This window comes from Myotis brandtii, unplaced genomic scaffold (assembly GCF_000412655.1).
Source record: "Myotis brandtii unplaced genomic scaffold, ASM41265v1 scaffold536, whole genome shotgun sequence".
In the NCBI taxonomy this organism is placed as follows: domain Eukaryota; kingdom Metazoa; phylum Chordata; class Mammalia; order Chiroptera; family Vespertilionidae; genus Myotis; species Myotis brandtii.
In genome coordinates, this window is record NW_005369967.1 from 2,033,628 (window position 1) to 2,050,125 (window position 16,498).

General features: G+C 37.8%; 1 protein-coding gene and 1 long non-coding RNA gene across 3 annotated transcripts in view; both read left to right on the top strand.

The window, feature by feature from the left end:
* RAD51B (RAD51 paralog B) overlaps positions 1 to 16,498 on the top strand; it is a 539,221-nt gene that overhangs the window by 61,547 nt on the left and 461,176 nt on the right. The window lies entirely within an intron of this gene.
* The window catches only part of LOC106728109, an 11,897-nt gene continuing 9,313 nt past the window's right edge, over positions 13,915 to 16,498 (top strand). Inside the window, exon 1 of the long non-coding RNA XR_001364360.1 lies at positions 13,915 to 14,040. This is a non-coding gene — a long non-coding RNA (uncharacterized LOC106728109). The remainder of the gene's footprint in view (positions 14,041 to 16,498) is intronic.

The window sequence follows — 16,498 nt, forward strand, 5'->3', positions numbered from 1 at the left end:
CACTCCCTAATTCTGCCTCATTGCATCTAGCTTAGAGCTAAAGGTTGGCCTTGAAAACACCTCGGGCGCTGTGTCAGGATGGGAGTGGGTGGGTGGGAGGGACAGCATATAGTATAGTAACCTTATCTTTCCCCGATTCCATTTGATGGGATAGTACATACAATACCTCCTCCTTTGCTAGAATGGAAAAGTGGGAAGGGATGTAAGGAAGCCTGCTGCTCTGTGAATGAGTTTGCATATGGACCGCATTGCTTTTTGGCCCGAAGGGAGTTTTCATTCATTCCACATCTCATCATTGATGCAGCTATAGAGAGCAGGCTGGGAAAGCAGAGGAAAGGCTTCCAGCAGATTTGCACTTGAATAAAAGTGATTTCTCTTGTACAGAGTACAGACCAGTTTGGGGAGAAAGTTGTTTGCTTTTTTACTTTCTGGTTAAGGACTGTTTGCTTTTCCCCCTTCAAAGGTAATAAAGAGGGGAGGAGGGGAAAGCTAATAAAGTAGTTGGACCTGCTAGTTATAATTCACATAGAATTTTCAAATGTGTTCAGTAAGTTTACTCATATGATTATAAAAGAAGTAAATAATTGGAGGGCAAAGGTCACAATTCTGTTGAAGTTTCAGAATCAGTTGACTCTGAGGCGGTTTGAGTGCTTCGATAAAACCACTTGAGTAGAAGCTGTTTCTCTTTGCTGGTTATTTTGGCCTTCCCTTTGGGAATTCTCCCTCCCCCCTTTACTTTTATAATGCATTTTGCAACTTTCTGTTAAAAAAATCCATCAAAGTTTAAACTTTAAGTGAATAAACACATCCTGGGAATCACCACATTGTAGGGGACGGGGTGACTTCAGCTGGAGGGAGGTTAATAGTAGGAACTCCGCAGGCTGATACCAAGATCATGCTTGTTTAATGTTTTAATGACTCCAAAAGGAAATGGTGAAATCTGCTGATGACTCCAAATTGATTTTGCTGATCCAAACAGGGATTTCTGGGAAGCTTCTTCAGAGTATTTGGAATAGAGGAAGAATTGGGCAATGTGGTGGCAGACACACTGAACTTGAACGGAAGGTTTGTGTGAAGTAGCAGCAGTAACGTCAGTGTATTGACATTACAAAGCCTGCCAAGTCTCTCAAAGAAAGACTGTGGAGTCCCTATAAAGGGCTGAGCTTTGATGCCGCTTGTGAAAGGAACACTCAGGACAATGAACATTTTGATGTATAGAAAATGAAAACTACTTGGTGATAATTGTAATTATAAAGTGTAGTGATTGAAAAGTACTGTGTCCGAATTTCCTTATTAATGCCAGCAGCAGTACATCCAAATGAAAGCTGTTTCCCTTGAAGTGGTCACAGAAGATTATATACCCACTTATGCATGTTCCTTCTCGGGGGAGAACAGCTCCTTGGACGTTCTTTTGACTATTTTCTGTGGCAGCAGGTCTTCATTTTTTAGGTTACTTTCTTTTCTCTGCTTCTGTGAGCTTGACTTTTTAGATTCCACATATAAGTGAGATCATGCAGTCGTTTTCTTTCTCTCTCTGGATAATTTCACTCAGCATAATGTCCTCCAGTGTCAGCCATGTTGTCACAAATGTCAGGATTTCCTTCAGAATAAGTTCCCGGTTGATTTATTTCACAAAGATCACTCATCAGGTATGTAAGTTATAGAGGCTTGTTAAAACACTTGTTTCATTGCCCTGTAGATACAGCATGTTTATAAGTGACCTTCTTTTTAAAAAATTGTTACAGTTCTATGTCCCCAAGTATACTCTTAGGGAGGAAGCAGGAGGTTGTGTTGTAATTGGAGATTCCTTTAAGGCATCGATATTTACTTGCTGGAGCCTACATCTATGTAATGAAAAAGACCCCGTGGGTTAATAAATAAGATAGCCACTGCCACAGGAGCTGTGGGCTGGCCATCTATATCCATCCATCCATCCATCCATCCATCCATTTACTTCCAAAGAACATGAGTCACAACCCTTTACCTCAAGATGCTTGGTTTTGTTTACATGGTGGTATTTCCACCAGTGTCCAGGGAGTACTTGCTTTGGTTAAGTGATGGGGAGATAGGAATGGTGCTGAATCATTGCCTTCTCTTTTTTCCCTCAATGAAAATCCTGGAATAACTTTTGAAAACCACTAGTTCAGAGAATAAGTTATCTGTAGGGTCAGAAAAGAGTTTGTGTTCAGAAGCGCCTAGGGAGGCTTCATTTCTCCCTTACTCGTCTGAGATTATTAAAACAAAATAAAAAATGTCTATTTACCAATCCTGTGTCTCTACTTTAAAAGTCAGTATAAACACAAAATCCCCCACGTATTTATTTATTATTATTTTTATTTCAGAGAGGCAGGAAGAGAGAGAGATAGAAACATCAATGATGAGGGAGAATCATTGATTGGCTTCCTTCTGCATGGCCCAAAATTGAGCCCGCAACCCGGGCATGTGCCTTGACTGGGAATCGAACCGCAACCTCCTGGTTCATAAGTCGATGCTCAGCCACTGAGCCACGCCAGCTGGGCCCCCACATATTTACATTTATGACTGAGTTTTGCCTTCACAGTTCTCTATATTTAAACTCTTAAAATAAGAGAAAAGCAAGGAGGACTTTAGCCCAAGATTAAAATATGTCATGAAGCTCCGTGTGCTAAATGCAGGGCCCACACAGGCTGTTTCAGAGTCATGAGGAGAACTTGTTAAAAATGAGGCTTTCAGCCCTGACCGGTTTGGCTCAGTGGATAGAGCATTGGCCTGCGGACTCAAGGGTCCCAGGTTCGATTCCAGTCAAAGGCATGTACCTTGGTTGTGGGCACATCCCCAGTGGGGAGTGTGCAAGAGGCGGCTGATCGATGTTTCTCTCTCATTGTTTAGCCCAAGATTAAAATATGTCATGAAGCTCCGTGTGCTAAATGCAGGGCCCACACAGGCTGTTTCAGAGTCATGAGGAGAACTTGTTAAAAACGAGGCTTTCAAATTCCAGCTCAGACATCAAATCAGAACCCCAGAGTAAGGCCCAGGTATTTCAACAAGGTTTTCTCTGCATAAAATAATACCTCCTAAATACAGATGTACACAAAATAGTCCAAAGGTGGAATGATGCTAGAATGGATTGAAATACGCTGGATGTCAAGTTGGTCTTATGCACTTCAGATGACAGTGATGAATAATTCTTTGAACCACTGATAGTAATGGGAAGTTTGGTATCACGGTTAACAGATGGATTCTGGAGCCAGAATATCTGGGTTCAGCCATAGTTTGGTCACTTAATAACAGTTTAACCTTGAGCAAAACTTTAATAATTTCTCTGTGCCTCAATTTCCTTATCTGTAAAATGGAGATAATATTAATGACATCTGCTCCAAAGGGTTTTTGTGAAGATTATAGGAGACATGAGTGAAGATTATAGGAGACATGGGTGAAAAGCACTTAAAACACTATTAGGCACAGTACGCCCTCAATAAAAATTGCTATTATCATTACTTGCACCTCTAATTTATAAAAGTAAGCATTTTGCTTCCTATTGTGAAATTTTTAAATAATGAGCTCAGGCCTACTTAAGAAGGAAGTGGGAAAAAAAAGGAACAATGATTGCTCAGATATGAGAGAGAGAGAGAGAGAGAGAGAGAGAGAGCAAAAGGAACAATGATTGCTCAGATGTGTGAGAGAGAGAGAGGTGAGAGGAGAGAAGAGAGAGGAGATATGCATTTATATCTAAATTCATTGTATTAAAGTATGTAATGGGGAAAAAGTGTACCCTCTTTAATTTTTTTGGAGTAGGATTTTAAAATAGCAGATTCTAAATTTGCTACATTTTGCTTTTCTGCAGCACTCTGTGATAAAACCAACAAAAGTGATATAATCCAGACAGACACGGTAGATGGCGCTTTAGACTTAGTTTTAAAAGCAATCAGTACAAGACAGGAAAAGAAAACTGAAGCACATTTTAATTGGGCTTTTTTTTTTCTTCACCACTAAGACAATTTCATCTTAGAGTACGTGCCTCTAAGAAGTAAGGACTTTTTGGAAAGAACTGGATAATAATTTTAGCAAAAATATATCTCCCAGTTGCTTTGTTTGGGCCAGGTTTGTCACTTGGAAAAAGTATTGTGTTTTCAGTCACAAATATATATGGAAGTTATTTTGTTTCAAAATATTGCTTTATTTATGAGAGTTTCCCCCACATCTTTGTCTTGGTATTAGATATTTTTGCTCCTAGGTTTTTTGTGGGGTTTTTTTTGCCCATTATTATTAGTATTATTTATTTTATAAAAATGTAGTCATATTTAATAATTCAGTTATAGTTATTCTAATAGGTCTTCAAATACAGGTCTACATTAAAGGATGATTATAGGACTTTTGTTACCACTGTACTATGCTTTACGTACTTGATCTTAATCTTAGTAATAACTCTATGAGGATTATTATTTCCTTTTTCAAATGGTAAACAAATTGTCTCAAAGATGTTTAGTAACTTGCCAAGCTCACATACTTAGTAGCTGCTTTAAGAGTTACATTCATGCATTAAAGTTGTATTTTTTGAGAATTACTGTGTGCCGGGCATGCTGAGCAAAGGGCATACTATAGTGGCCAACACTGACAGGGGCCCTGCCCTTGTGGACCTTGTATATTATTAGATACTTGATAGAGTCTTTGAAATCTATAGGATTGGAAGTAGGTCATGGAGATGCAAAGATATATTCAGTCACATGCTTGCTGGATAGACCAGGGAGCACTTTCAGCAAAGAGAAAGAATCATACCTACCTTGAATGTGTTACTGTTTTAAAATATTTACTTAGGTGCATTCATTGTAGCCAAGGAAAAGCAAGGCCTCCTTTCTCTCTCCAACTCTTGACAGTTAAATAATTGAGTCAACAGTAAAAACAACATGAGCTAAACTATCTTCTAGATAAGAATCAGGAAGAGTAAGAAAATATGAGTATACCAGAATGTCAACATTTTCTATTGGTTAAATAGTATTGAAATATCTAAAGCAAAGCAGTGCCAGTCAGTAGTGGGCATCTGAGAGACTAATGTAGTTTGTGCACAGTAAGAACATGGTAACTTCTAGATGGCTTGTGCCATTTGATGTTTTATGTACAACCAGGCTAGTGATACCCTGAATTGCTAAGAACCCCTTTCATCTTGGGACATTTACATTTTTCTTTTAATTACCTTTTCTTCAAAAAGCTTTACTCTATTGTTTTCATATATGATCCCAAGCTCCTGTGGTATAGAAAGGTGTGTAATTTTTTTTTTTTTTTTAATTAAATCTTTATTGTTCAGGTTACATTTGTTCCTCTTTTTTTCCCACCCTGAATTGCTAAGAACCCCTTTCATCTTGGGACATTTACATTTTTTCTTTTAATACCTTTTCTTCAAAAAGCTTTACTCTATTGTTTTCATATATGATCCCAAGCTCCTGTGGTATAGAAAGGTGTGTAATTGATGGGGAAAAATAGACTAAGAGTTTTAAATCGATTTTAGAACTCCTGACATGGTGTGAAATTTTATATATATGTACTTAGGAGCATTACTTTTTTTTTGGAAACAGGTTTAAGGAGCAAAGGATGCATTTATGGCTCCTTTTCCTATTACTTCTTTTGTCTTAACCTTTGCATATACTGTGCTGAAGAGCAGGCAGTTATAACTTAAACTTATAGTTAGATATTTCTGATAAGCTGTTACCTGTGGTTCTAGGTAGAAAAAATCAAGAAGTAAAAATAGTTTCTTAATTTGGTGTATTTAGGTCCCTTGTTTTGATGTAATATTTTTGGAATAATAGTGATCTTTTAATACTAGCTCTGTCACACATAATAGTAATATCTATCAAATAGTGTATGGGAGGATTCAACTAAATAATAAATGTAATGTTTAGTGCAGGATATGGAATGTAATAAAGCTTAATGTGTTAGCTCTTATCATCATTATCATCATGAGTAACATATAGTATATATCCTCATGACTGAATGTGCAGCATAAAGCATAAATAATAAAATCACCTAAAGACAAAGAGGAATGGGAAGGTCAAGTTGATTAGCCTCTTGTTTCTAGGAGCAGATTATTCTAGGAGAGATTTTGCAAGACATGGTTAGCTTTTATTCATGGATTGATGACAATATGGGTAGCTCTCTTGATGTAAGAAAAATATAATAATGTTATCAAATTGATTATAAGCTTCATTGAGGGCAGGAGCTATACTTTATTCACCTTGTATTGTTAGCTCCCATTTACTGGCCCATGGTTGATATTCCATTAAATATTTGGAATCATCTGTCTATGTTTTCTTCTTTGTTTTTTATTTAGTTTCCAAAATAGTTGCTATTTCCCTATTCAGAACTTCTTATGAGTCACATGAGTAATGTGACTCTTTTAGAATTATTGATTAAAATACAGATATTTTAGGGATGAGGCTATTTTGTTTGAAGCAACTTACTTGGGAGACAAGAGTTAATTCAACTTAAGGATATTCAGGTTTAACATGTTTTCTACAGAAAGGCAAATATTTGGTCTTAAGAAACAAAAAACTTTATCTTCACTCTGTACACAGGATGGGTCAAAAGTAGGTTTACAGTTGTTCATATGGAAAATAATGCAATAATTAATAAATAATAACACAAGAGTAAACTGTGTTTCACCTACTCACCACTGAAAACCCACTTTTGCTCCACCCTGTATATTAGGCAGTCACTAATGTTTAACACTTAAGTTACCTTGTGCACTGGTGTATATATGGTAATGGAAAAACTTGCTGCCTAAAAAGCTGTATCTTCAATAAGATATGTAAAATATCTCCTATTTTAGAGAATTTTACATAGCCCAGCAAAACATTCACAACTATAGGATACATGGTATTTTTCAGAAATGCATACTGATTGTAGAGAAGTATGTCCATAATGACTAAGATAAGCAAATACTTTAGGGAAAAGCTCTCTGTCTTTTGGAGTTGTATTTAGGGTAAGTACGAAATTGGACATATGGGTTAGTTAGTATTCCTATTGCATACACAGGCCCAGAGTGATTCATCATGGCCTACAGGAACATTGTAGATATGAACCTTTGGAACAATGGACTCTCAGGCTTGGTTGTTCTAGAATCCCCCAAGGTCGAATTCAGATTGGGGGATATTTTGTACTTCTTTAGTCTTAGAATTGCTGTCTCCTTATTTCCTACAAATAGACAGTGAACTCTGGGATGTCTTCTGGGACAAAGTAGAAATAGTATGGAACTCTTGCAGTAGGAATTGGGGTCTGGAGGTAAATGCTACTCAGTATGCAGTGTTACAATGTTTTTGTTTTGGTGGTAAATTTGCTTACAGTATATGCAGTTTGTAGCTGTGGTTTTGTATCCATTGAAATGTACTATCATTCATTGGTCTGGAGTTGGGTGAGGTTTGGAATATCATCTAGTTGACAAAGAGCTTTTGGTCTTTTTCTTCTACGGTAGTGTGCTATAGTCAAGGGAAATTTTTATGAACATTATCCAAAGAATAGGACATGAAAATTAAATTATTTATTAACCAAATAAGGCAACTGCCCCTAGCCTTTAATGTAGCATTCATTTTTTCCTAAAACTTATTGCCCTCTTTGTTTAAAAGACTTGGACAGAGAGGAGTAAGAATGGTTAAAAATTTTGAAATTGAAAAGTTGAAATCTGTCTCCTCTTGATCCTATGATCACAAGAGGCGCAAACAGTGGACCTCTTCATTAGCAGATGAGAGTTCAAGTTTATCTGAATTTAGAATATTAATTATATTTTAACCATAGTAGCATGTTTTTAAAACTTCTGTAAAACATAATTGACTTGATACTACCCAGTATTCTGTTGTTTTGTAAGGTGATCTTATGTGGCTACAAAGTTGTTTTTTAGTTAACCCCAAAGTTACCTCATTTTCAAAAGGGCACCTTCTTCAGCTTAGTGTTTATTTGCAGAATAAACCACATTTTCCCTGTCTTATTAAAATGATGGAACTGTTTTCTAGCATATGGAAACATTTCTGTTCTGCTTCTTTTGAGCACACAACTCCATGTGATTTACAAATGTTGGTAAAAGTAATCGATAGTTCCAAATGCTATTAGAATGTTCAAACTAATATGTAGCTATTAAAATTTTTTTTAATTGGGATAAACAAATGAATGGTTATTAGTCATTCTTTCCAATGTTTTAATTTCAGAATTTCTTTAGTTTTTATTGCTAATGTAGTATCAGTATCATCACTAAAGATACAATAGCCATCTCCTCACGTTACCGAATACTGCCCAAACCAAAGGTAGAAAATTCTCCCGGCTTCATTATAGAGAAAAGCATAACTAGGAATTTTAAAAGTTGTCCAAAGTTTTGAAAGTATCATTTGAAAGTATCATTGTCAATAACAAAGTGCATACCATTGTTTGATTTTAAGCAGATAAAATTTATGTGTGGAGGAAGAATGAACTGTTTCAGCAATATTAATGAACTAGAGGCCTGATACATGAAATTCGTGCAAGGGCCTTGGCCCCTGCTGCTCCGGCAGCCGGGGGCCTCTGCCTTGGCCCCTGCCAGCCGCGACTTTGTCCGGAAGGATACCTGGGAGGACATCTGGTCTAATTAGCATATTATGCTTTTATTATTATAGATTACCAGTTATGCAGGGAGAAGTGATATTAAACCATGTCATGCATTCTGACAGTGTATGAACACAGTCACAATCCGGGACCGCTGGCTCCTAACTGCTCACCTGCCTGATCACCCCTAACTGCCCCTCCTGCCAGCCTGATCACCCCTAACCGCCTCTGTTTGCTGGCCTGATCACCCCTAATCCCCCCCGCCCCCCCGCTGGCCTGGTCACCCCCAACTGCCCCCTTGCCGGCCTGGTCACCCCACGCTCACCCCAACTGCTCCCCCTACCAGCCTGGTCGCCCCAACTGCCCCCCTCTGCTGGCCTGGTCATCCCACGCAGCCTGCTATTCAGTCGGTTGGTCTTCCCTCACTAACCCCCCTTCGGTCATTGCTGTGACGGAGTCCCGGACAATTTGCATATCCCTCTATTATTAGTATAGATAGAACATGTCGCTGCAGCAAGATGTGTGCCTCTGTGGTCTAAACCTGTTTCTAAGTGACAGCTTGAAGTTTGGCCTGGTCTAAAAACACCTTTTGAGGAAGGACAGATGGTATAGCTGCTATCTTCAAGGAAAAAAAGAAAAGTGAGATTATAACCTTATATTAAATGTAATGAGGTGAAGTAAAGATGTCCTCTGAAAGGCTGGTGAGAAGGAGACAGAGCAGGAAATAGCTGAGGATTAGGAAAAGATCTTTAGTTGCGGTTTGATCCATGGTCTATCTCTGGTCAGGGTGAGTATGGAAGGCAACCGATGGATGTTTCTCTCTCTATCTCCCTTTCCCTTACTCTCTCTCTCTCTAAAATCAATAAAAGCATATCCTTCGGTGAGGATTAAAAGAAAAGGAAGGTTTGGTGGTTTTGAAGTCACTGCTGGTCTCTTTTTGTACAATGATAGGGTTGAAAGGATCCAGGAAGGTAAAGATAAAGTAAATTATAAAGAAAATGAATGAGAGAGATGAAATATTATCTATAGGAGTACCAGGGTTGAATAAAGGCTATTTTTCCCCTTGTCTTTTTTTTTTTTTTAAATTGGAAAATGAGCACATCTGTAGGCAGAGGTAAAGAAGCCTTTGGAGAAGGAGGGAGAGAAGGTACTGGAGAGTAGAGGGTTGATTACTGACTGACAGATCTTGGAGGAGTCTGGAAAGAACAAGATAAAGTGTATGGGTTGAGGTATAGACATTGGGAGGGAATATTTAGAGGTCAGAGGAGAAGGAGGACAAAAGATGGGTGAGGTACAGAGGAGTTTCCTAGTGGAGGACAGATGCTATGGGAGGATATGCCACATGACCTCAGACATCTTATTAAAGAAAGGCAAGGCCATCATCTGGGATGAGGAGAAAGGAGAGAGGAGGAAAGATGTGGTGTAGTTTCAGTGATAAATAGTTAAAATGAGATAAGTTGCTGAGTTTTAGTGAGGACACAATTGAGGATAAACAGTTACTTTTAATTATTGCCTTTCTTTAGTAAAACTCTTCTTTTTTTTTTTTTTTGCTTGAAACAACAAGAGAAAATTTCATGAAAGTCTGCTCTCAGATTGTAACAACTTTTTTTTTCCCCCCTCATAACCATTTTCAGGGACCTTAATGACTTCAGTGTCTTTAAGGCTCAAAACATGGGTTTACTATTGCCAAGAATTGTGAAGACTTCTGTTGTCAGATACTTTATGCTAATGCATATCTTGGATTCAGAAATACAAATGATGCCCTGGCCAGTGTGGCTCAGTTGATTGAGCATGGTCCATGCACTGAAAGGTCGCCAATTCAGTTCCCGGTCAGGCACATGCCCAGGTTGTGGGTTTGATCCCTGGTTAGGGTGCGGGCAGGAGACAGCCGATCTGTTTCTCTCTCACATCGATGTTTCTCTCTCTCTAAAATAAATTAAAAAATTAAAATAAAGGAAATATAAATGATGATGGTATTGTTACCACTTATAGCTGGATCACATAAAAGATATACATATATACACACACACATACACACACACACACACACACACACACACACACACACACACACTTAGGACCTGAAGGTATTTTCAAATGTTACAAGAAAACAGAATCTCTCCAAGGACTTGTTCTAGGAATGTAGGTTGGGATTACGCCAAGCATATCGCTTCTATCACTTAGTGGCATAGTTTTGCATGACACAGTGTCTGACTCCTCTTGTTTCTGATTTCCTCTGCTTCATATGAAAGATATGCTCTAGGTTTGGAAATACACCAAATCAAGAAATAGGCTGATGTGTAAAAGTTGTTTGACTCAATCCAAGAAGACTTTTAATTTTTAGAATTTGTGGTGATAATAAAAATGAAACATTACATATAGATATTGGTGACAGTTCAGGAAAGTGAGACATTAAATTCTATGTGGCTAACATTAATTGTATTTCATAAACTTGATGAACATGTATAGAACAAAGCAGAGGATTCTGTAGCTAAGACAGATCCCATCCTTTTACCAAGGTGAATACTTCATGAAGGAGGGGTTTGAGAACCAGACATTGTAGTAGATGTAGAATTGAGGCCGAATAGGATGGTATTGGGCTAAGAGTGAGACTTTTGGTAAAGAAAATGGCATGAACAGAGATGGGACAGAGGTGGAGATGTGGGACATATTTAGGAATATTCTTTCCTTGGTTTCTTTTTTGAAAGTAAAGCCTTTAGGTAGTTGCTCATTGATACTATGGAGGACACAGTCCAGACAACATAGCATCTTTTTTTGTTTTGTTTTACTTTAATGGGAGTTGTCTGGTTTTACCTGCTACTCTTAAACTGGAAAGAAACTACAAGAGACACGAAGGTCTTTACATTTGAACAGTTGGTATCTCAGTTCAGTTTAACTGTACAGTGTTTTCAAATAGCTGTTATATATAAGATGATGATGAACAAGATAAAAAATCCTGCTCTCAAAAATTTTATATTCTGTTAAGAGAAATTTTACTATAGAAATTTTAATTATTAGAGCAAACTGTATTAATGCTCAGTATATTAAACTGTATAAGCAAAACAAGTTATGTATATTTTATATTCCCATTGTGATTCTAGAGCTGCACTGTCCATTATGTCTACCACTGGCCACATGTGGCTGTTAAAGTGAATGAAAATTTAAAAAAAATTAAAAATTCAGCTGCACTGTCATATTTTGAGTGCTCAGTAGCTGCACATGACTAGTGGATACTGTACTGGACAGCACAGATACCGAACATTTTCATTATTGCAGAAAGCTCTGTTGGGAAGTGCTCCCAAGAGTTTTAGAACGGCCCTGGCTGGTTTACTCAGTGGTTAGAGCAGGGGTGGGCAAACTTTTTGACTCGAGGGCCACAATGGGTTCTTAAACTGGACCGGAGGGCCGGAACAAAAGCATGGATGGAGTGTTTGTGTGAAGTAATATAAATTCAAAGTAAACATTATTACATAAAAGGGTACGGTCTTTTTTTTTTTTTAGTTTTATTCATTTCAAACGGGCCGGATCCGGCCCGTGGGCCGTAGTTTGCCCACGGCTGGGTTAGAGTGTCGGCCTGCAGGGTCTCAGGTGTGATTTCTGGTCAAGGGCACGCACCTCAGTTGCAGGTTCCCCAGCCCAGGTAGGGGTACATGCGGGAGGCAATCAATGTGTCTCTCTCACTGGGATGTTTCTCTCTCTCTCTCTCCCTCCTCCCTCCTTTCCACTCTCTAGAAATCAACGGAAAAAATAGCCTTGAGTGAGGATTACAAAGAAAAAAAAGGTTTGGGACATATTTTAATTGTTTGGGTCACATGATTGGCTAGTCATTCATCTCTTCAACCTTCTTTTTTTAAAAATATATTTTATTGATTTTTTACAGAGAGGAAGGGAGAGAGATAGAGTTAGAAACATCGATGAAAGAGAAACATCGATCAGCTGCCTCCTGCACACCCCCTACTGGGGATGTGCCCACAACGAAGGTCCATGCCCTTGACCAGAATCGAACCTGGGACCTTTGGCTCTATCCACTGAGCCAAACCAGTTAGGGCTCTTCAACCTTCTTTAAATGCCTCCCATGTGCCTGGTGTTGTGCTAGAGCCAGGAGATAAAGAAAAGTCCTACTTCCTGCCCATGTGACCTTTCAGTCTTGTGGATGATAGAGATGATAGATGCATTAAATAGGATGTGACACATGCCAATGTCGGAGGAGAAGTCCAGGAGGCTGTGAACATAGTTAAGAAAAGGAAAGAAGCAAAACGCAAGACTTCCCTCGGGAAAAGTGAGTGGGTATTGGCTTGGTTAAGCTGGAGAGAGTGAGTGAAAGGACGATCCAAACAGTGAAACACCTCGACAGAAAAGAAGATGGCACAGCTTAGGTACTGAAAGATGGTTCCTGTGACTGGATAATCTCTTAGGTCTCTTAATTCAGTGTCATTTTATGATATATTTAAGATATTGTAAAAACAGGCTCCTTCCTTTTTTGAAACTGGAGGGAGAAAGGTTCCTCTGTTTGGGGAGCCTCATATAGGCACCTTATCTGTGTAGATCCCACAGTTAGAGGAGAACAACAACAACAAAAAAAGGTGAAAAGAAAAGAAATTGGAAAAAAGAAGGAACAAAGAGATGAAAATGGCCAGAGGAAGTTTCAGAGAAATAAAACAGGTAACATTTGATGGGGAATGACAGTACCGTTTATAACACTCAGATTCCCGGTCTCTAATCAAAAGTTCAGGTCAACCATTTCAAAAGTTCATGTCCCTGGATGGTTAACTGATATCACAAAGTATATCATGGGAGAATATTTTTGATGGGAGATTTAAAAATTGAATTTCTATCTTGATTCACTTCATTAGAAATCATAGTAGAATTTTCTATGCTATATTCTCAGGAGACTATGCATTTATAGTGTATACAACCTGGAAGAAATGTGAATGCTATTATTTCATTTTTATATGGCAACAAATAGTCACTATAAGATTAAAACCCAAGGTTACACGAGGAGTCAGAGACAGAGCAGGATCAGGACACAAAAGAACTGCATCTTTACCCCACCCCCACCAATTCCAGAGACCATTCCATGTATTACACAAAATCCACTGCACATCATAAATCTCTCACATTTTGTAAATATTTAGCTGTTGTTGATTTATTTCTGCCCACTGGCAGCCATCATGTCTCTGCTCTACACTGTGAAAGTCTGTTTATATGTCTGTGTCGACACCATCTGCTTTTGCATGGAGGCCTCTGGAAGGCAGGAATCATGTCTGTTTACTTTGCATAATGCTGAGCATAGAGCTGTGTACACGAAGCTTTCTTTTTATTTGATGACAATGATTTCCTTTATGCATTTCTTTCCTTTCCTGTCTTCAGATTGACCAGATCTGCTGATAACTATTAATCCAGTAGAATTACAGAGAGGTGGAATTCACTGCCGACTGCCTGGTCAGGCGGGCAGCAGAAGGTCTCACACAGCTCTCTGAGGTCTCATGCCACTGCAAAGAGGTACCCTCTTGTAAAAAAGATGAAAAATACAAAGACACCACCCACGTTGGTTTTTATGAAGGAAAAATCTGGTGTCTAGTTTTACCACCAAATGCTTGTCAAATAAACTTGGTATGAAATCAAGACTGAATATAGTAAACAGAAAATTCAGATAAAAGCTGTAGTGAAGAAACACTCCTCTTTATTTTCTCCCCTGTTCTTATTTGGGGCAGGCTTCTGGAATAGTGTTGGAGGGGGAATGTAAATTCGGTGGAAAGGAGCTGGAGCCAAGTGAATAGTCTCAATATATTTTTGAAGATGCTCCAACTCTTGTTTTAGTAAAAACAAATTTTACTACTTTATCCTCCTTCACAGTGTCATCTATTTAACTCACTAAATTGTAAAACAGGGCATCCACACTGTGGACAAGATTATTAAGTTTAGTTTTCTTTGTTAGAATGTTCCAGACACTAAAAAGAAACTTCCTAAACTGACATGGTAGCTTTTAAATAATTCCTTTAAATCCTTTCTTTTCCTCCTTATCTTGCCTTGTCTGCCCTTTATCTAGATTTAGCATGAAATTTTTAATTATATTTCAAGGAACCTTCAGGGGTTACTAGCTACCTTTTTTTGCTATATCTTTTATTGTCAGTTTTTCACGTTCCTCATTTTTACTTTAACCCATTATAAGGGACATTTCTTGTATTATTTGATTTCTAGATTCTTCAGTTTTATGTTTATTCTGTAACCTATTGAGGTTTATGTGTGTACAATAGGAACCAATGGCCACTTAGAACCACTCCTGGAATTTAGGTTATGATTTTTGTTATCTCACAATGCTTGTTTGATTCTCCTGGCTTCCTTTGGTCAATACATTAGCACTGAAAAATAAAGATAGCCTTTATCAATTATATATTTGCCTGTTCCTGCCAAGAATCATCAATCATATATTTGCTTGTTTTTGCCAAGAATAAGACCTTCTTTGTAAAATCACTTTATAAACTTTATAGAAATACATAAAGTTAATATTCTATATTAAACATTTAAATGGACTACTTGGCAGAAATAATACTGTTCACCTACTGAGCAAATGAGGAATCAAGTTCAGAGAAGCTAAATGGCTTATTCAGAATTCACACAGCTTGCAAGGAGCTGAGACTCAAATCCAGGAATGGTTTGACTCCACTTCACTTGATCTTTCTATGACATCATTTTTCTTCTTCCTAAAAAAATGTTTTTTCAAATCTTTTATGATTGTTTTCTATAAATCACATTTGTTTTCTTAACCATCAATGAAGGTTCTTGTTGTTTTTTTAGTTCAATATTTCAGATAAACAACATTTCAGAGCCTGTAGTTTTTATCTTTCACTTTGACCCTGTCCCAAGGTTTTAGGAATGTGCTAGCATCAGAGTATACGTATATTAATATACCCACAGTATATCTAAGAGGAAATACATTTAAGAGAGCTATCTTTCCAAGAATACTGAGTGGAGCCTAGACATATTAAGCAATAATTTGCCAGACTGAGAGGAATTTCCTTCTCTATATGCAGTTCTGATGGAGAAACTATATGAGGTCTGTAATTGCTGAACCCCTGAAATAGAAGAACGAGATCAGTCAGGAAGAAAGCAGGAGAGGTTTTCCCTCACATTCACTATGTGTCTGAAACGCAGACTGTGTGCTGGTGATCAGATTGCCGACACTTCCTGTTGTTCAAAGACTACAACTACATGTAGCTTGAGGAAAAATATTATTCTTGGAAAATTATACATTTTGGGTCATTGACATAAAGATGTTTAGTTCTTGGCTGGATACTTCACTTCTCTTAAAGCGGTAGCTATCATGTCAAGCAAATATCTTAGAAACAGCATAATGTAGTTGAAGGATACCATCCCACCAACTTTATTTAGACAAATTATTTCCCTTCTTTGGTATCAGTATTTTTATGTAACATGTGATTGACACATACTTTTTACATTTACAAATAACAAAACTTTAAAAATAGTATTGTATTGATGAAAAAGAGATTTCACAGGACTGAGGAAACAAATTGAAGACTAGCACAACACCACTGAAGAACTAAGTGATATGGAACCAGTAAGGAATAGAATATAGGTAGCTGAAAAGTTAATGCTTTGGAGCAAGAGCCTGAAATAATCACAGTAAACACAGGTACAAAAGACTAAAGCAGTTTAGTTGACAATGATAGGACGCAATGAATCAAGAGGATTACTGGTGTCTGTGAGGAAGAGGACTCAACAGATTGAACTAAAAGTTTTTAGAGAAGTGATACAGCAAAACTTCATTGAAACTGAAAACTAAATCTGCAGATCAAAAATATACAGTGGAGCCTTGACTTACGAGTTTAATTCATTCCGTGACGGAGCTCGTAACTCAAATTACTCGTATGTCAAATCAAAAAGTGAACGAGTGAGACACGTGATGCTGGGCTGATGTTGTGGCGTTCACTGTGACGTT